At 47.1% G+C, this 21,578-nt stretch overlaps 1 protein-coding gene across 2 annotated transcripts in view; it reads right to left on the bottom strand.

Moving 5' to 3' along the window:
* The window catches only part of FBRSL1 (fibrosin like 1), a 560,327-nt gene that overhangs the window by 102,571 nt on the left and 436,178 nt on the right, over positions 1–21,578 (bottom strand). The window lies entirely within an intron of this gene.

Raw genomic sequence — 21,578 nt, forward strand, 5'->3', positions numbered from 1 at the left:
AGCAATGTTACTGTAGTTACCACTAGGGTTATTTGATCCAGCAGCAGGAGAGGAGTTGGTCTGTGCCATGAAAACAGGGAAGAAGCTGAGACTCCTGTACTCATGTGTGCTCCGCACAAGGAAGAAACCAGACAGATCCCAAACACAGGTGTGGTCACACAAGTGCCATTTCACAGCCAGCAAGGATATCACCTAACAAAACCCTTCATCTGCATTAGAGGTTCAACTAGATCTCATTGGCTGTGTGTAAAAATGGTTTAAACTGTAGATTAGCAGAATCAGGTTACAACACGGCTTGGACCTCAAAAGCAAACCAAAGAATGTTCCAGCGTGGCTTCTCCTCCTGCTTTACAATTCAGTTCAACCACAAAAAAAAGTCTGGATGGTCCTTGAGAAAAAATATTAAATACATCTGTAAACCCTGGATAAACTAATGCTTTTTCAGCAGCTTACATGCACCTTACATACTGTGCTAAGTAGGAGGAATAAAGCAGCTGAGCCCATGTGATAGGTGTTTGCACACACTAAGGGTCCTCAAAAAGTGAACGTGTTGTACATCACACATACAAGAATGCACATGGTGCTAAAATCAGTCCTGTTGTGTAACTACCAAACCATTCGATCAGGTCACCCGTGGCCCATACTCCTACCATACCAACTCTAGTGGCACTGGAGACAGCTCCTCCACTAGAAGAGTTTTATCCATGCGGTAATCACAACTAATAAAAAAGCCACCACTGTGGGACTGGGAGTTAGCACCCCATTAGGCTGAACTGGGCGGACAAGCTATCCAGTAGTAGTATTTCAGTCTCACCATTAACAGAACCAGCACAACAGCAACGTGTTGATTTCTTTCTAAAAATGCTCTTCAGGGCCAAAAGATTAGAAATATTGTTCACAACAGAAAAAAGACACTACTGAGAACCCTCCCACCCAGGCAGCTGCAAACAACTGTATTTCTGCACCTCCAAAAAGTGACTGGCCCCTGAGTATGACGGCTTTCTGGCATTTCTCACGTGTCGCAAACACATGCCCACACAAACTGCCCTTCCATCTTTGCTCAACCAACAGCTGGTGATGGCTCCTTGAACGCAGGAAGAGATCCAGATCAGAGTTAAAAGGCTTCACATTTAGCAACAGTATTTAATGAACAAAGAAGCAAAAATTAAAGTTGCCCCACTGTTTGTGTTGTGTAAATCCCAGATAATAGATCTTCTCCCTAATCCTAATGAGGCCTTCCTATTAAAATCTTTATTAGCTTTCAGCTCTGCAGATTGCCCAAAGGCTCATCAGTTTCCCTATCTCTCAGTACCAAGATCTGCTTTAACTTTTACAAATAGCTCTAAGATATTTCTCAGCTTATCAGCATTGCCAAGCAGTCTGTCTTATCATTACTATTGCAGATAAAATAAATGAGCTCACGATGATATGAATAATGGCATTTTCTGTAGGCTGGTTTCCCATTACATTTTCAACAGATTGTAGATTTAAACTTCAGCACAAAAGAAAAAAATAAAAAAGAAGCGGAGGGGGAAGGGTGGCTCTTTTTTTCCCTTCCCATTTACCTTCACTGTCTTAGAACATAGGCTACATTTTTAAGCTCACCTGATGCGAGCTAGTAATTAATTTTGAAAGGGAGCAGAAACACCTCAGCTCTGCTTTCTCTGAAGACCAAAAGCACAGTTACTTCTGGGATGTTTTTTCAGCTGCATTTGTTGGAGAGAAGCAAGGGCTAAACTGCACTCTGCCTAATGAAGCCATCTTCATTAGCTTGCTCTTTTCCCTAGCAGACTAGGAATACCAGTCAGATTGGGAATTGAAATCATGAAAAGCAACAGAACTGCATTTGAATTAAAAGACTAGGCTACAAAGGTCTCCGACGTCTGCTCCGGGCTGATTAGCACGAGACACGTGTGGCACCATTGCGGCACAGAGCGAATTTTACAGCGCACGTTCGCGGATAAAGGCAAAGCGTTCGCGGGAGACAAGGAAGCTGAAAGACTAACACGTCTCTCCCTTTTCGTGACAGCGAGCAGGGAGGTCATGTTCTGGCAACCATTTTCTGCCTGGTTCCTGCAGCAATCACTACAGGGTTAAACGCTTTTCCGCTCCCCAAATTCGTAGCCCTGTCACTGTATCAAGGTTATCTATTATTGGCAGTGACAGGTGAAAATTAATCTCCTAATTATTTCTTGCTGCGTAATCCGCACTGAAGAAGTAACATAAAAGGATTACAGTACACCCTCTACAGAAGGCTTTGCTAGAGAGCCAATCATCCAGGGAGATAGAAGGTATGTGGTAAAGAGATATTTATGACAGATTTCCAACCATTTTGAAGGCAGACTATACTATAACTTTATAACCTACATGCAGCTTTGGAGTAAGGATCTACTTGCAGGTATCTTAATAGCCTAAACGCTTTTTATTGTTGATTATTCCACGGAAAAAAAACCCAAGATTACTCCCATTATGTCCCTGATTCTCCTTTGGTGCAGCAGTTACTGCAGAAACAGCATCCATGTACAGATGTTTTTTACCCCCCACAGAAACGTTATGGCAAACAACGTACTCAGCTTGTTTTAACTCAATATTAAAAATCTTGTAGCTACCTTCCATGGCAATTTAATTGTAACATTTTTTCCACAAGAACATAAGCTAGGCTGAGTACTTTCAAAATGAAAAATATTTTTAAAAAAAGCTCATTTTGTAAGCAAGCTAGAAATATCTTCGGTAACAACACAAACAGCCACCTTGAAATGCTGTCTTCATGTAAACTCTAACTCTTCGCCTACCACCCACCAGAAAGTAAGGTTTACTTTTACAGTATTGAAGAATACACATTTTATTTATCTTTAACCCTTTCAATGCAGCCATATAAGGTACAATGAATGTTTTGGAGAACCTATTTTTCTATATCCACGTCAACAGCACCATCCTAGATTAAGTTTACAAGAACCAACAATCACAGGTTGCCATTCTTACCGTTTAAAATGACATTAGCTTACCTTAAGAGATGCTCTCATGCTAACCTGTGCCTGTGAGATGGTTAATGAAGGGGTCACTATCTGTAAAACTCTGGCAGGGCAGTGGGACAGCGCAGCGAGGAAGATTACCACCCCGGCATCACCATCTGCAATCAAGTCCTTCCACCAGTATCAGTCACATATATTTTCAGTTTCCTTGATGGCAACCTTTCCTACAGGGTGCAAAACCATCACTAATTCCTTTATGCAAACTCTCAGTGCTTAAATCCAGCACCATTTTCCACCTTTTTGGAAAGCCAAGCCCTGTCACAAACTTTGACAGCAACACACCGGTCAGCAGTGAGCAGCCGCCACTCTGGTCTGCATTTCCAATGACCAGGATCTCGCAACTGAGTCAACGTTAGGTGAATCAGAACGGATAACTGACACTAAACCGAGACGCAAAACAAAACCATCAAGAAGACGCTAAAATCGGGACTGTCCTACGAAACCCAGCCACACCTCAACAACTGCAATGTGCCCCGGCAGCCACAAGGTGGCACACAAAATACTACAAAATATTATCAATGAACTGCTGAAATCGGGGCCTGGACTTCACAACAGCCATTGCACCTTTAACTTCCTAAAACCAGGGATAGCTGTGCAAACCTGCCTCGATTACCAGAGCCACCATCAGGGGTCACTGCGCCACCTCGGCTGCCGGAATCCGCGTAAAGGCCATTTTCAGAGAAACCCGCAAAGCTGGAACACATTTGTAACTCAAGGGACAAAAGCTGGACAAGCCATTTGAAAACTTACTAGAATCACCAGCGCTCGGATTTTAAATGAGCAACTCAAATTAGGCAAATTCCCCAGCAGTGACAGAGGTGTTAAGGTTGTTCACCTTTTTCCTCTGTTGCTTTTAACACCTCTGAGCCCGTGCGCGGGCAGGCACTGCCAGCCACCTCGGCGTTCGGTTCCTGGAGGCTAACTGCTCGCTCCGGACTCTGAGCGTGAAAAATGCTGAAGGGCAGGTGTGTGGAAATGAATTATTTTCCTGTTTAAAGCAACTGCTACTAAAAAAGTAAGGCTGTATTTAAGTCATTTTTAACAAGTGCTTTCTTTTCCATCCGAAAGTCAGCTCCTAGGCGATCCTTAGGATATTACGAGGACTCTGAAAACACGTATCCACCGACCAAGTTTTACCGAATCCACAACATCACGTATACGCATTTCTATATATTTCATTTTCACCAGCATGAGGATAAGGTCATTTGTGTTTACACCATTAAGGCTAGAGATTTTCTTTTCCTTAGGACCTATTTTCAATAGATAAACAGAAATAATTTAATGAAGCCTAGAACAGAACATAAGCCCTTAATGGTTTACCCTTGGTGTTAAATAAGTAAGGAAATTACTCACTAGCATCTCTCATTTTGCGGACGTTTTAATCTTACGGTTACCTAATCTCTTACATAGTAGTTATGAGAACAAAAGAAATGTGTATAGAGGCAAAGCACCCACCTACTAACGTATCAGTACTACTTTTAACAAGCCTATTTTTCAGTAATATGTTTTGCTTATGGAAATCTGAAGAACAAATTCCTATCCATAGGCATTTTCCCCAAATGCTCCATCACCACCCTCATTATACGATACAGAAATTCTCCCAAGGGATATTATGTAATGGCAATCCCTCCTTCCTCTCCCTAAGGAGTATATTTCTCATTACATCTCCTAGTAATTGATCAGTCTTGGAAATCATTTCTGGTAAAACCATATGTTTCTTTACCTAGTTCAGAATTTCCATCTTTATTCAGAAGGATAAAAGACTGCAAGAAACCCTAAAATTTCCATTTCTGATGCAGAATGCCAATCTTTGCTCAAACATGCTATTAAGCGAGGAGCAACACGTTCTTGTACCTGCCTGACTTCAGATCTTGTAAATTCATAAAGTCATTAAAATTAACCAGCTTACATTTCCTATTTTGATGATACAAATAATTTTACTTGACTGAATCTTCTGTAATGGCTTTAAAAAGACTGCTTCATAGTCAAATATATCCAGACACCACAATCCCTAGCTATTATGGGTCACTCAACACAAGGATGCTGGGAGTCAAGGGAAAAAAAAAAAAAAAAAAAGGAAAGAAAATATTTAAGGCAGAAAATGACATACACATCTGTGCTTTCCAAAAGTACCGTACAGCACGGACTGGCTCACTGAAGAATGCAGCCCTCTTCATTGCCACTTTTGTCAACATACCACCATTAAAGATCTTAACAGTTTTTAGTTTAAAAGGCAACAACAGCAAACACTAATATTTGCACCCCTTACTGAAAGTTAACACTTCAAATCGCAACATTCTTGCAAAATCAGAGCAAAATAAATACCAACTACTGCTAAATATCTGTAGTTTATCATTGGACTTCGAGGCATACTCCTATCCCTTTTTTTAACTTAAAAATACCAGAGCTACTTCTGCCACTGCTATTCGATTTAGCCAGCACAGGCCACAAGGTCCAACAGATGACTGCATGTCCCGATAGAATAACACCGGGATATATTTTGCTCCTTCGTTTGTTTATGAGAACAGACTGCCTCTCCCTGATAAACAAGGCTTAAGGTTTCACTCAGAATAACCCACCTTCCAAATCAAATAAAATAATTACTCTGTACTAGCGAAAACTCAGTATCCAACTGGATAAAATACTGCCTTCCTTGTTTTGTAGCATTAATCTCCTCTGGAAAAGAGAATCAGGTAGCCCAAGCTAGTGCCTTTTGGCTTTAGCACAGGGCAGTTTTAGGGAACTGTTGTCAGCAAAGAGGAAAATTCTTGAAGAGAGCATTAGAAGCCTGCCACTTGTAGGAAGTTAATGCTGTGTGTATAAATCAAGCAGCTCGCCCTTGTAAGTCTGTATGTGGGGAAAATCGGATTTATACATAAACATAAACCTCTGAAGTAAATTCTGATCAGGGATGACCAGAGATTTAACTCTCTAGAAAGAAGAATAGGAAGACTCTATTTTCCTGTAATACCTTAGCAGTCTTTTCCAGTTGAGCGAGGCTTTCTTTCAAGAATTGATAACGAAGTAAATAATTCCAGTTTCTGCGGCACAGGGGAGACCAGTTAAGGACGATCTCCAAGACCCAAAGCAATCATTCAGAACAGTAACTTACATAACAAGAAATTATCTTTGTTACAAAATTAGGTTAAAAGGACCTCAGATACTGTAATGTTACAAAAAATCAGGACATGCCTTGAGAAGATTAGCTAGCAAGCAGCCTCCTGAGATAAATGCGCAACTTCAAGACGATTTTACAAGCCTAAAAAACAGTTTAAATTCCAGAGAGACGTACAAGCCTTTGCCATTTAAAAAGGTCCCTCTTTCCTTCCCTCTGCCCTCACCTTATTCCTGAGCTCTTCTTCCAAACCATCTTTAGTTAACCAGTGACCTGGAAATCTTACTTCGCCCCCCCCTCCCCTTTTCAAATTTGTCGCTTTTAAACACAGAAGGTTTAATTTCTTAATTGGATTAAATTTTTCTTTCAAGCCAAGCAGAGGGACACAGTAGCAGACGCAGGGACGAGAACAACGGCTGGGCAGCCAACCCGCGCCCCGTGTTTCAGCGTGGCCAGCACAATCTGCCAGGCTCGGGGAGGTGGCCGGGTTATTTCTCAGGCCAAAAGACACACGGAAAAAACAATCCACGAAGACCATTTTAAAACTTGTTATTCTTTGTGAGTGGAGGGGCGCTGGCCTGCACCGAAGGGGTTAACCGCCGGCTACAGATTTTTAAGTTTGTTACCGTTTTTAATAGCCAGCAATCCCAGACAAGTATCCTCCTCATCCAGCACCCTGCCACAACACCCAGCCTGCCAAGAAAACACCCCAAAAGAGCCAATTCGCGTTATTCTGCTGAAGGGGACCATTGACGCGCCTACAGAGCCGGTCTGCGGACGGCTGCCGGGTCGCGCCGCCACGGTCACCCGTGGGTGGGAGCAGCCCAGGTCTGCCCGGGCTCATCAGCGCAGCCCCCCCGGGCTCGGGTGCTGCGAGGGGGGTGTCGCCCCGGCCCCGCTCTCTGCGGCCCGATGAAGGCAGCGATTCAATATTTTTTTTCCCCCCCCCGCCTCCCCTCCTGGAAGTGGGGGCGGGGGGGTGGGAAGAGGGATGCGGTCGCACTGGAGGAATGTGCGAAATGGGGTGGAAAAAAAGCAGCTTGGGAGCGCATCGCATCCCGGCAGCTCCTCGCTGCTACGTCTCTTTTTTTTTTTTTAAATTTTATTTCAACACACCCAGTCTCCCCCCCAAAAACCCTTCTCCATAATTCTGTACGGAGAGCTCCTCGGTTCGCCTCCGGGAATGGGTAACGACCGGTTTCTGCCTCTCCGCGCTTCGCCCCGCTGCATCCCAACACCCACTCGGTAGAAAGGGACGCGAACCAGCCCCCGAAAAGCAAACGGGGCTGGGGAGGGGGGGCCGGCAGCGAGCAAACGGCGCGGCCGGAAAAATCAAACCACCTCGTCGACTGCACCGAAAAAGGCACAAAAAAAAAAGAAGAAGAAGAAACACACAAAAAAACCGCACGCACACAACCATCGCACCGGGCGGAAAACACGGCGATTTCCTTCTCCCGTCTGACCGCAAAGCCGCTGAACTCCCCGGCTCCTGCAGCCCGGCTGAAAAACACTTCCCCCGCCGAGAAACGGGGGTCGGGGAGGGGAAGAGAAGCCCCCGCGGGGGGTGGGGGGGTCCCCGGCCCGGAGGGCGCCCACCCGCCCCGCCGCTACTTACCCCGCGGCGCGCAGACCATGGCGAGCCCCGCCGGCGAGCCGGGCCCCCGCCGGATAATCCACAAGGCGAGGCCGGGCGGCCCCCGCGGGCGCGGCGCGGCGCGGAGCCGCTCGGGGCCCCCCCGCAGCGGCACAACGCGGCGCCCGGCCCGGAGGTGCCCCGGGGGTCCCGCCGGCCCCCGCCGCGGCGCCTCCGCCTCCTCCCGCCGCAGTCCTCCGCCGCTCGCTCCTCGTCCTTTGCTCTTTCTGGGGGTGCAGGCAGCGCGTCTCTTTTCCTTTTTTTTTTTCCTCTTTCTTTTCCCCTTGTTTTGGGTTTTTTTTTTTTTTCCTCCCCCCCCCCCCGGCCGAACCCGGGGCTCAAAGTTTGCGCCCCCTCCGCCTCGCCCCGGCGGGCTGCGTCCCCGCCGCCCGGTCAGCCCCGGAGCCGCCGCGCAGACGGCGCTACGGGTCCATCACCCGCGGGGCCGCGGCGGGGCGAGAAACACGCGAGGGGGCGAAAAGCCCACAGACACACCAAAAAAAAAAAAGGTAAAAAACCAGCCAAAAAAGCGACCCAGGCGGCTCCGGCCGGCATCCGACGAGGGAGAGAAGGGGGAAAGATCAGCCCCGCAGGCAGCCCCAGCCCGGCCCCATCTAGGGGCTTCCCCCGGCGGCGGATTTCTTTCTTTCTTTCTTTTTGTGATTCACGCCTCGGTAGCCATTATTCCCAAACATGGACGAGGAGGAACCGCGCCGAAGCCCGCTCCGCTCCGCGGCGGCGGTGCCGCTCCTCGGGCGCTCCGCGGCGCGACTGCTCCGCGCGGCCGCGGCGAGCGCCTCCCGCCCCGCGCCCGCCCGCCGCCAGGCGAGACCAATCCAGCCACGAGACGCGGATCCCCGCCGCCCGCGCGGCTCGGCGCGGCTCGCGCGCGCCCGCCTGTCCCGCCCCGCCCCGCCCCGCCGCGGGGCACGCGCGGGACCCGCCGTCGGGGCAGCGGGAGCGGGGCGCGCGCCCCGGGTGCGCGCGTGCAGGCGGTCCCGGAGCGGAGGCGGGGGGGGGGGGGGGCGCGCGCGCGGTCTGTGGGCGTGCGTGCGCGTGTGAGTGCCTGAGTGCACGGCCCGTGCGTGCACAGCCTGTGTCCCCGTGCATTGTCTGGGTGTGCACAGTGTGCGCGGGTGTGCACGAGCTGTGCGAACACGGCCCAAACCCACGTGCGCGGGGCGCGTTTGTGCACGGCCTGTGTGTGTGCACGGTGTGCGCAGGTGTGCATGAGCTGTGTGTGCAATCTGTGTGTGCGTGTATGGTCTCTGTGTGCACGGTGTGTGCGCGCAGCCTGTATGCGTGTGCATGGCCTGTAGGTGCACAGTGCGTGCACAGTCTGTGTGGTGTGTGTGTGCGCACGGTCTACAGCTTTGTGCAGTCTGCACATGAGCTGTGTCTGTGAACGGTCAGTGTGTGCATGGCTTGTGTGTGCAGCGTGTGCGGGCATGTGCGTGGTCTGTGTGCACGGCATCTACGTGTGTGCACAGTCTGTATCGATGTGTGTGGCCTGGGTGTACACACAGCGCGCATACACGGTGTGTGCAGCTTGTGTGTGTGTGTACATGGTCTGTGCGTGGTCTGTGTGCGTGTACGCACACAGCCGCTATCTGGGTGTTCGCAGTGGCGGTGCGTGCACGGTGTGTGTGTGGTCTCTGCATGCACGGCCCGTGTGCACGGTGTGTGTGCACGCACATGGTCGGAGAGTGCATGGAGCGTGTGTTAATGCTCTCTGAACGCACGGGCGTGTGTGCGTGTGCACGCATGGTGTGCATGTGTGCGCATGCTTCCTTCCCCACCCCGTTCTTTTGATGGGCTGAGGTTGGACTCCTTTCCCTCTATTTTTCATGTTAGTTGCAGCCTTCTGTGTCCCTGAGATGCATTCAGACCCCCAGGGGATTTGGATCGGGCAGAGGGAGAAGAGAAAAGCAAAGGAAGTGTTTAATCGTGATTAACCTTCACATTGCAAAACAGTTGTTAGTAGGTATATTTAAAATATAATTACTATTGCGGTGATTCATAGGTGCTTTAATAAATGGTTAATCAATGGCCACAGGGGCCGACGATCCACGCTGCCTGACACGCCTGGTTAGTGCCTGCGGCAGTAAACATGATTCATAGGGACGGGGTGAGCCCCTGCCCTCCCTCTCCCCGTGCTGGAGCAGGGCCGGCGCACCCACGCAGCCTTCACGCGCGGCCCCCTCCCCAGCCAGCAGCCCCCCGCGCGCTCGCCGTGCGCCCGAAACAGCCCGTTCTGCACCGCCTGCCCTCGCACGGCTGCTCTGCAGCGTTCGGGGTGTCTGCACGTGGCCCCAGCGCTGCAACCGCCTCTCGGGCAGGGGAACGGAACCACCTGAGCACGGTTTTCAGCTGGCCTTGAGAAATTATCTGAAAATCTTCAGGGAGAAAGGCAGTAAACATCTGTATACTATTAAGTCCATTAGATGTGTTCATTATTTTATATTGATTGGTATATCACTACACAAAGTTAATATATTATGATTATTAGTATATTGTTAAATCATTAAATACGACAGCAGACGCAATAAATAATTTCCAGGGGATCTCTGCTGACATTTAGAAATTGATGGGTATGTTTTTCCTTTTGCATCCTGGCTGACTGCAGGACTGCAGCGACGCTCTGGCTGCTCTGACTGATCTCCTTCCCCTGCTTTCCTTTGCAAGTAAAGGCAGCTGAAAGAGCCTGCTCCGCCATGCCCAAGTTTGCATTTTAAAAGATGAAGCTGAATTAATACAAGCCCCAAAGAAACCTGTTGGACGAGGATATTCAAACCACTTGCATGAAACGGGGAACCACAAGAAGGATTTACACCGGAGGCCGTATCTTGGTGTTGCTCAGGGAGAAGAACACCCTCTTGCAACACCCAACAGGATTTTCATGTGAAAATGCAAGGATGGAGCTGCCCTTCCGCCAGCAGCACTGCCACCCGCATCCTGCAGGTACCCATCCCGGCGAGCTCAGGATGGAGCACAGGAGCAAAAGCATCCCCAAACCCTCGGCCCAGACTCCAGGTCACCGGGGTTCGTGGATTTATGGCACAGCTCCTCATGAAACAGCAGATGTTGGAGAGCGCGCACATCTGTATCTTTACAGCAGGGGAGCTGGATGCCAATCAGGGTTAATTCGGGATAAATTTACAAGAGCGCACAGCACGACCCAAGGTACCTCTTTATTGGCCTACTACAGGCCTGCTAAATACATCGGCCGACTACTACACATTAAAGCCACATGAGCTTATATGTTCAAAATGAATTTTACAGGAAGACACAGGGATAGAAAAAGGAGGAGAGCCTGTGTCACAAATGACATCCAGATGTGAAAACACTGTAAATACAAACATCAAAAGGCTCACCCCTCCACATTTTGCAAAGACAACACTGGAGAAAGGACTTGCTGCATTTAAACAAATATTTTTGGCAAGGAAGCCAAGGACCCTGCTGTCCCCGGTGCACAGCAAACCCCCACGGATCCGAGCGGGAATTAGCCATTTGTCAAGGCAAATACGCAGCAAATACTATGCCATCCTCTAGACGGTCCAACCTTGGATCAGGGGCAATGAAACGGGATGGAAGGGGAGATGTTTTCCTAAGACCAGAAGTTTAAATCGAATAACTCAGATCTGAAAACTGCACTCCAGAAAGCATGTGATTATTTAGATAAAGTCTCCAGAGCTATGACATACTTCTTACTAGAATCGATATCATTCAGGGACGGCTCTTAAGCCTTGCCAGTTGCATGAAATAACTAAATAAATAGGCGCCTTTTAAAGCCTTGGTATTTGCCGCAGTGAAGATATGACTGGAGCGATAGCCTAGAAAATCTGGGATATCTGGTAAACCACTCAGTAACTTTGTTTTAAGAAGATGTGGCAAATGAAAGGCCATTCCCCCGGAAGGGCTCTGAAGAGCTCGAAATCTCTACTTGCATGACCTACAGAGGAGGATGAACCAGCAGTGAGTCGCCGTGACCGAAGGACAAGTGTTCCTGGAGCCAAGGACTCATCCTATCCGTCACTTGTCACACTGTCCCTTTCCCTTCTTACCTATCTCCGACTGCAGCCGGACACAACGGGGGACAAAGCTGGCTTGAAGAGGGACAGAGGAAACCTAAAGTAGTATCAATAGCAGCAGAAACCACTTAACACCCTTCCAGAAAGGCGGGGCATTGATGGGTAAGCGGTGCACGCAGGGTGCAATCTCAGATGTTTATTTAGTGTTCTCGGTTCAGCCCTTGAATGTGCAAACCAAGACGACAACATTGGGCGTTACTTGCTTGACCTCTCCTCTCGGAGCAGCGTGGCCAGGCATCAGGCTGGTGCAATGTGAAAGCGAAGCTTAGATGGGGTGTATTCTTGTTTTCTCATCTTCTCAGGATGCTATCTGACCACCAACACCTTACACGCAGTGTGAGCAGACCACACGAGGGACTCCATACCAAGCTTGTGCTAATCTCCTGAAGGTGCTGGGATGCCAGGGTGTGGGGACACCGTGAGTGCTCGCAGAGAGGTGAGATAAGATGAGATGAGAAGAGATGAGATAGGCTGTGGCTATCGTTTTTACTCAGGTCTGACTCAAGGCTGCAGGATCACAGCCATCCGCTCTACCAGCGATATCTGTCCCAACTGGAGAGCCCTCCCTTGAGACAGGACTCCATCAGACTAGACTGGTGCTTGAAGAGAGCACGGAAGACTCTCCTCACAGCCTGAGCCAGACCATGCTTCTTATTTTGGAGCTAAAAGCTTCAAGCAGTTTGAGACTGGCAGTGCTGACAATAGAAGGAGAAAGCACTTAACCATAGCGTTGCATAAAGATGTCATGAGGAAATCAGGATTTTACAGCAGAGAGAGTAGAAAAACACTCAGGAAGAGCTTGGATAAACTCAGGGCTAGATTCAATAAGAGACGCCAAGCGCCTCCTGCACTGCGTGCCCCCAGCTGGGCTTCTGCTGGGAGGCAGCCGGAGAGAAGTTTTATTGAATCTTTTATTGAATCTGTCTCTAGGCTGGTAGCTGCGCTAGGTACCCTCACCAGGGCCTAAAAATAGAATTGAAGTGACACAGGAATTTGCAGTGAAACTGTTAAAATATGCTCTGATTTGCTTTAAAAGAACGCGTGCACTGGGAGAGGGAGCGCGGCGGGGGACAGTGTGGCGCGCCAGGCTGCCTGCCAGGCACCTGAAGCTGCCGGTGCTTGCTGCCGAGAGCCCCGGCGGGCCCCGGCTGCAGACAGCGCAGGAGCTCGACTGCAGCTCTCTACCCCTGTGTTTGCTGGTGATGCACAGCTCCACTCCTAGGCCTAACAACACTGCAAAACTATTTAGACACTGGAGTATCACATTACATGCAAAATCTATAGCCGCTCAAGAGCTTCATTTTGACATACAATTTTCACTTGCTGAACAGAAAAGGGAGGGGAAGCCTGAAACTGTCTAAACAAAAGAATGTTTTTTTCCACTGCACTTTCAAATGTTCATAAACCGAACAGAATACAGTTAGAGACGGCCCTTCGCCTCGGGGCATCCAAGGCTATGGCTCCAATTAAAGAGAACAAGGATACAGGAGGTGGTACCTCCAATCTGATTGCTCTCGCCTGGGGCAGCTAAGCCTCATGAATAAACACTGTTGACTCTAACTCTCAACAAAACAATTACACATTTGTTTTTAGAATACATTTTCTTAGCCTTTCCACTTGCAATTTTTGCTACTATAAACTAGCCAGGACAAGAATAAATACCTTTGTGATTCTCTAAACATCCTTGTAATTGCAGTACTTCACTCATGAATGTGTATTTCAACAGAAGAAAAGATCCCAAGCGATATGAAGAAATGTTTCTTTGAAGTAACCTTTCAGAATTAGATGCAAAATATTTACAGCTAATTATTATTACAAAACTCCTGTACACCCTGCCAGCTACAGGAGTGAAAACCTTACGCACAAATCCAGTTATCCTTGAAGAACACAAACACAAGGAGACGGGTGAGACTTGTAGTTAGGACTCCTGCCAAGTGTGGTCACCAGCGCGGTGCAGCCCCCGGGGCCCCCCATCTCCCCATGGACCTGTCAGCCCTCCCGGACCTCCCTCCTGGCAAACCTCACTGCAATCAGCCTGCAAACGGGGCCCCAAAGGGATGCTGCTGAGAGATGAGGGGGTGCTTCTACACGTCAAAAGTGCCTGCTCAACTATCTCCTGGATGCAAATGAAAGGAGTGGCAGGATTTCTATTGTTGGGGAGAGTCTAAAGAGAATAGGCAGTGGATGAATCCAAGTGAAAGTGGGTGCGTAACTTCCTCCCACCCCAAGCACCCAGCTGTTACAGCAGCCAGGACAAAACCTGGAGCTTTTATGAAGACAGAAGAAGATAGCCCCAGCTGGCCCTTACAGGCTCAAGTTTCTCGTAAAGATGGGTGCGGAAGTAAAGCAGAACTCCGGTTTCCTTCTGAGGACAGTGGTGGAAGGAGAAGAATGATTTACTCAACTTTCTAAGGATTGTTCCCAGAAAACCAACCTATTGCTGCAAAGCTGAACAGCCAACCACCAACCACCATTTCAAAATACCAAGCCTGAAACTGCAGTTTCTCTGCTTAGCACAAAAGATTTTGGCCGATAAATACACTTTTTTTCTTATAAATGCTTCCTAACTGGACTATTATTCTCCTTCTCACTGTTAGTGTAAGGATGAGAAAATACGGAATGGGAAAGTAACGGAGAGCCAGCTACCCTGGACAGGCGACACTCAGGCTGTGGATTTGGGAGCAACTAAGCAATACGTTAACGATACTTGTTCCACTTTCAAAGTCAGAAGACAAGTGATGTTGCCTGCTCCTATATGTTATTTATATATTGTGTTAAGCAACAACGTGCAAATGAGCTGGAGTACAAAATATCAGACATGGCAAGATGTTACAGTGCAGTACTACACAGCACAACAAAGATAAGTGACTCTCCGTATGGGGCCCTGTATCCTAGGAGTGTTTATACTTGATTGTGTAATTGGGACCACAGCCAGCTCATCCTAAAATATACAGCGTGAGTATGGTTAGGCATTGCATCTGTAACATATACAACTTTAGATGTCAAAGCATCTTTGTTTGAAGTCAACAGCAATAAAAACTGCATTTGTACGAGAGCTTAGCATGTGGGAATACATATTGCTAAACCAGGATGTTAACACATGGCCCTCCTCAGTTCGCTGCTGCCAAAAGTATGCCTTTCAAAATTGGGATGAGCATGCCAATAATCTGTAGGATATTTTAAAACTTGGAGAAATCTACAGCAATCATCCAGTATTGGAGAAAACTCTTTTTGGGCAAATTTACCTTTAGTAGAAACTGGCATAACTCCTTCTACTTTGAAAGATTTGGGTCCTTCGCATATATGGACATGTGTAAAAAAAAATCCACATACGGATTTTTCTGTCATGTTTCATTTTGCAGAACCTTTGCTTAGTCACTTAGTGACCAATTATTCACTTATATAAGAGAAACTTTCAAATGTATACAAACTTTCAAATGTACACAAACTTTCAAATGTACACAAACCTATCTTTTTAAGGTCGCTATCTTGATATTATTTCATTAAGGCACACAGAAATTATATCAGAACTGTGTTAAGCCTATGAGATTTCTGTAATTCCCTTTCTGGATATTAAACTTTAAACAAATATTATGATTGTATTCCAAAGGCTTGAATGGGCTGGTGATTTTGAAAGTGCTACTTTGGCATCATTGTACAGCTCCATTCTTTTATGTATGTTTTGTTAAAACACAAAGAAGCTCTATTTATGAAAAGCCAGTCTTAAATCTATAGTTTGTGAAGCCATAATTTGTGGTTGCAATTGTGGTTAATTTAACAAAGAAAGCCTTTTGGTTCACAGTGCACCATACTTACTATTTTTCATAAACTATCAGAGCAAAAAAAAGCCCTTCAACATGTCAGATATATGATGATCCAGCAATGTTGCAATTTTCCAACTCCTATTTTGTGGTATACCATATTATATGCACAGGAATGCTACATCATTTATTCTGGAGCACAGCCCTGTAATTATTGCTGGCAAACTACTAATTACATACCGCCATCAAATCTAACAATTTTCCCAATAAAAAAAAAATAACTACTTTCGTGTGGAATATAGCAAATACAGCCATGAGTGCATGCATGTTTTTATTTTAACACGCATGCCATACGGTATTGATCCGCCACTCATATATACTTCACCTAAAATATCTGTACCGACAACGGGATTCTGCAAGCTTTGCGTTATGGTACAATGCCATGCGGCATGAGAGGTCTCAACTGCGAACTCTGGCCCTGAACTGGCGTCTCCCCCCATCTGAGGGCCAAACCCCTCAGCTCATGTGTTTTTTGGCTTGGTCTACTTAAGATTCAGGCCCTGCAACAAAATGGGGGTCTAGATCTTGAGTTCCCCAAACTCCAGGATTGTTGTGTTTGGAATTTTGTCATTGGTTCATCTTTAGAAGCTCCAATATGGATCTACTTCTGTGTTCCCCACCGAGAGCAATGGTTAGCACTGTGGAGAAAGCCTGTCAGCTGGTCAGAAACCTGCTTCTCTGCATCCCAAGGAATTCTAAGAGCCATGGCAAATTTCAATTGCAGAACTGCACAGTTTTGAGTCGCTTCTGGGAAAAAAGGAGGGATTGTGGGGAAGAGGGAGCACACAACAATAATTCCCCAAAGATAATGCCCTACCTACGCTGACATTTCCAGAAATGGGCCACAAATTCGACAGCTTGGAGCAGCCCCGTTCCCTTGCAGTGCAGGAGGACCACAGGCAGAAAAGCAGCAGACGCATATTGAAATCTGTAAACACTTCCACTCGAGGCTGTCTGTGTCTAACACACTCAGGTGATTTAATACACCCTGTCCTGTGCCCAGGCTGCCCGTGGGCTGGCAGGGCACCACGGGAGGAATGGTGCTGCAGTCTCCCAGGGAAAATGTGGGGTGAAGTGGGAGCCACGGCACTGCAGGGAGCCAATTACCTACTTGAGGCTCCAGGCTGCTTGCTCGCAGCATCTGCCCGAGCGGCTGCGGGGCTTCTGTGCTCGCAGCCTGCAGCAAGATTACCTGCAGGGTGGTGGACGATGCCGGTGGAGCTCAGCAGCGTGCCGGGGTGCAGGGCAGATGGGGCTTGCGGCTGCAGGAGCTGCTTTCCCTCAGCAGCACGTACAGCTCTGGAGGGCATCCCTAATGCTCTGGGCTGCCCCAGCAGCCAAGGGTGGGGGGGAGAAGACCAAACCAGCATCAGCTCCTATTGCATCATTTTTCTTCATTCACAGAACCTCCTCCTGGCTTGGGGGGGCTATTTTGACAGGCAGAAAAAAGGGAACGCAGTGCAAATTCCCCCCAACACGACTTCCCCTGGACTCCACCCTCCCGAGCGGTGTGTTTCTGACTCGGCAATCAAAACATCTGCGAGACTTGCTCCCTTTTACAAACATGACAAACAGCGTAGGTATGCAAGACAATTTTCTTAATCTTTCTCAATTTTCTCCTATTTCAAAACTGTAGTTAAAATTGACTGCGGAGCAAACCCCCTTCCTGCTTGTTTGAAGGTATGGAGCAATGTAAGGAGCTTGTTGCACACTTTGATGATAATGTGTGAAATGAAGCAGCCAGGGGCGCTTGTGAAGGATGTCAGAAAAATCCCACTGGAGTACAGTAACCTCAACGCCTCCATGGCAGCACAGGGCACATACTGCCAGCACAAAGCTGCACATAGCTGCAAAATCTGGTGCAGTTCTGGTAAAGCATGGACTATTTGCTTAAGTTTCTGGCATTTACTCCTCAGTGGTGTCCTTAGCAGCTTCAACAAGAATAAAGCATGCTTTGCATGCCAAGCAAGTTGGCTGATCTTAGTCACGGCCTTGGTCAAACACAAGGAGTTGCTTGACAAGAAAGAACCGCAACTAAAAACATTAATAAAATGTTAACAGAACTCGCAGCTTGCAAGTTTAGTGTTGTATCTGAAGCCTGACGGTCTTTGGGAACTATCCTCAACATTCATCTCAGCAGGAGTTTTCAGGTACCAACACTCCTTTTCCTCTTTATATCTCTGTTATTTATTTTGCGACTATAGAAATGGTCTGGTTTTAAAAAAAAAGTGACAGGTATAAGACTCAGCTCATATGGATAAACTCTGGAAAAAGAGATTTTCTTCCCTGAGTCTACTTTCAGGTTTGCTGCTATCAGTCGAGGATTAGTGAGCTAACATGGCATCTCTGTTGACATACATTTTCTCCCCACAGCTAAGACAGCTTAACTACTTATACACCAGAATATGCAATGGTTAACCAGATACTTTCAACAAAGAAAAGTATCTCCTACTTATTCATTTATAATTCTGCTTTTAGTATTGAACTGGAATCCACAGACAAAGAAAGAAGCACCCAAACCCCTTGTGCCTCTAAAATATGCTCACATAAAAAGCTTGAATTACGGTTAGATAAATAAATGAACAGAAGAAGTTACTTGGCCAGTCTTGCAAGCGCACAGAATCCATTCAAAATCTTGCATATGTTTTCTTCTTCAGCATATACACATTACAAGGATTAAACAGAAAGGGAAACTTACAGCTTTAGACACACTTTGTGTCTCAATACCAACTGCAGCACTAGCTTCTCTGTAAGGATTATCAAGGCTACACCCCCATGCAGCTGTCAGTCCCTGGGGCTGTAATTCAGCTATCCTGCTCTCACTCTATCCATCACATTTACACAAATCCCCAAGGTGGACTGCCTTCTAAATGTCTTTACCTTGTGCATTATCCTGGGGCTTAACAATCCAATATTGGTGCAGCCAAGGATAATTACTCTCCATTGATGATAAAACACCCTGAATCCTGTCAGGCATGGCAATTTGCATCTTACAGTGCTGAGGATCAATAGATACAACAAAGGAGTGAAACCTGATTAGATACTGCTGCCTCTCAATGGAAAGGGAAGAGCTGATTGTTTTGCAGAGTTGAAGTCCTGGTTAAAAGGGAAACAGAGGTTTCCCATTACAACACAGTCCCCAAACTTGCTGTTCGCCTAGAAACTGCTGTGGGGAGTTTGAGACTTGAGGAGAAAGTAGGTGAACAACCAACCAGGTCTTACAGACTCCTGGTAAAGAAGGAGTGGTATTTACTTGGGCCAGCGTGGCTCGTGCAGCTTCACTGTAAACCAAGAGAATACCGTGGACGTGAATTGTCTGGAGGTAGAACCAAGAGGTTCTACTTTTTCCCCGGTTTTATAGATTTACAGTATAAAGAGGTCAAGTAACTAGTTTACAATCACACACTTCAATAACGCGCCTGGAAGTTGGCTATTGGCTCTCCGAATCGATCTATTTCTGAAGCATCCTCTAAAGAGCATGGGCCGAGCAAAGAGCTCCTGCCCTGCCAAGGCAGCAGAAATGTCATATATATTTAAAATAAGGGATTGCAGGATTTTTCAACCACAACTAACCAGGTAAGCAGATATATGAAGGTGGAGGTGGAATAAAGAATTATCCCAACCCATTCAACAGTCTTCTAACATTAATCTAACACTGAATCTGATCGAAGATAAGAAGAGCAGTGGGTGAACTTCGGTTCCCACATTTAATCTAGAGAGACATCACAAGCTTCCGCCTCTTCAAGTCTTTATTTGGAGGCCAGTAACACATTGACAGAAAACCATGGTTTGGCTGACAGCACTGCTGGGCTGCAGGCAGGGAACGCATTCCCGTTTGGACGTGATTCTCCACCGCTGACACTCCCTGGGCTCAGCTGTGCCCATCTCCCACAGCATGCCCAGATTAGTGATACCAAAGCTCAGCCCTGGGCTGCAGACCAAGAGCTCCAGAATGGATGTAGCTAACTGTGTTAAATCTGGATTTTTATTGGGTTTCTGGTGGCAGAGCTACATTAAGCAGGCATTGCATCTCTCCATGCTCTTGCCAGACTGAAAGAAATGCAGACTTTTGTTCTGGGGAAATTAGTGAGGGAAAAGCTGAATTTGGGGGATTCCCAACCATGTGAAGGACAACGTTTTAAAAAAGCCTCAAAACATGAATGATGTGGAAAATAAAAGAACATCAAGAAAAGAGCTGGGCACATCTTTTCAGAATGTGTGCTCTGAGCCTGATGAAGAAGGGCTCAAAGCAAGAGAGGAAGAAAGCAGAGAAAAAGAGAAAAACTCTTCAGAAACCAGCTGGGAATAGTCTGTTCTTATCAAAACACGTTGCTGACACAGACCTGTCACGGAGCCAACATCTGCTCCCAACTCGCAGAGTCAGTCCGAGGCATGCTGAGCATCTACTACACACTCAGACACAGGAACACCAAGAGTTGACTTGGCACGTTGGACATAAATGAGAAGAGCTTCTGAAAGCACCAGTGAGCTCAACAGGAAGGAAACTTGCTCCTCTGATGGAAAAACTTTTTATTTTGACCTACAGGCAAACTTGCAGATTTTCTCTGCAGAAAGGAGTCTCTTCCAATGTGGGAAATGGAAAAAAAAAGCCTGATTCTGGACCTCTGACACATATGCTAGTATCTGCTAAAGCCAACGGGGGGGTTGCATACGGCAAACCTGAAAAACTGAGACTCACTAACATTACAGCATAGGATTATCACTATTTTATGGTCCATAAGGATCTGTCTCTTTCATCCTGATGGCTGCTTAGTGTTGGTTGATTCAGGTGCCCCATATTAGCACCTAAGAGTAAATTCAATATTGGTGAGAAGTACCAACCCCGCATCTAAAATCCTTTGTTTCCTTCACTTGTGCAACGGAGTAGAAGCATACTTTCTCACCCTGACCTCCTATTAACCTGAAATCTATCCTAGACCGATTACCTTAAAGGCTTTCACTCCCCTTGCCTGCTTCAATCCCCAGCATTTTTGTGGTACCGGAGAGGATTTGCAAACAGTCTGAGACACCACCACTATAGAACAGATGGCAACTATCCCACCTAGGGCGAGACACCAAACAACATCCGTTGGATTCTCACACGAGCATCCAGCTCCTGGCAGTGCCTGTGCCTCTGCAGCGGCACTCTGAATCTATCCTGCATTGTGGGAACCCATCACTCATCATGAAGAAAGGGACGTTATTATGGCTTTCCATCTGTCAGTACAAAGTGAAATGTAACTTTGTATTGGGCTCTCCACTCTGCACTCAGGCATGGAAGATTTAGAGCTTGCTGTTCTGTATTTGAAATGGGAAATTGGAGTGGAGCTGCTGAGTCATGAGAACAGGGGCCAGTATCGCCAGCCGTTTCTCCGTGGGGAAAACCACAAATCCCCTCTGATGCACCTGGGCGCGATTGATTCCTCAGGATTCCTGCACACTCACACAATCTCGGACTGCCAGAGGTGCATTGATTTGTTCGGCAGTGGAGAACAGAATGGATATAATGGAGGTGATTTTTAAGGTGATGATGGCTATGGGTGGGTGAAGATAAAACTGTATTAAATAAGCAGCCATTAGAACTTAAAACTGAGCAGCTCAGCCGCCTGCTCCTGCCCTCTGAAAGGAGGATGATAACACTGTCACATGCATCTAACACAGGTGAGCAGGAGCGTAATGAATTCACAGGGTGTAATGAACCTGGTGGAAACTGGCTGAAAATAGACTTGTGGTAATAATGCATCCTCTTGCAACACAGTGCACTCAAGGACATCGTCCTCATCAAAATGACATTATGTATAGTGGAAGAAAACAGAAGGAGAGCATAAATGTAGGGACCTCATAAACAGCCATGACCAAGTCCCGGACAAGAGCATCCTATTAAAG

Source organism: Gymnogyps californianus, chromosome 16 (genome assembly GCF_018139145.2).
Source record: "Gymnogyps californianus isolate 813 chromosome 16, ASM1813914v2, whole genome shotgun sequence".
NCBI classification, from domain to species: Eukaryota; Metazoa; Chordata; class Aves; order Accipitriformes; family Cathartidae; genus Gymnogyps; species Gymnogyps californianus.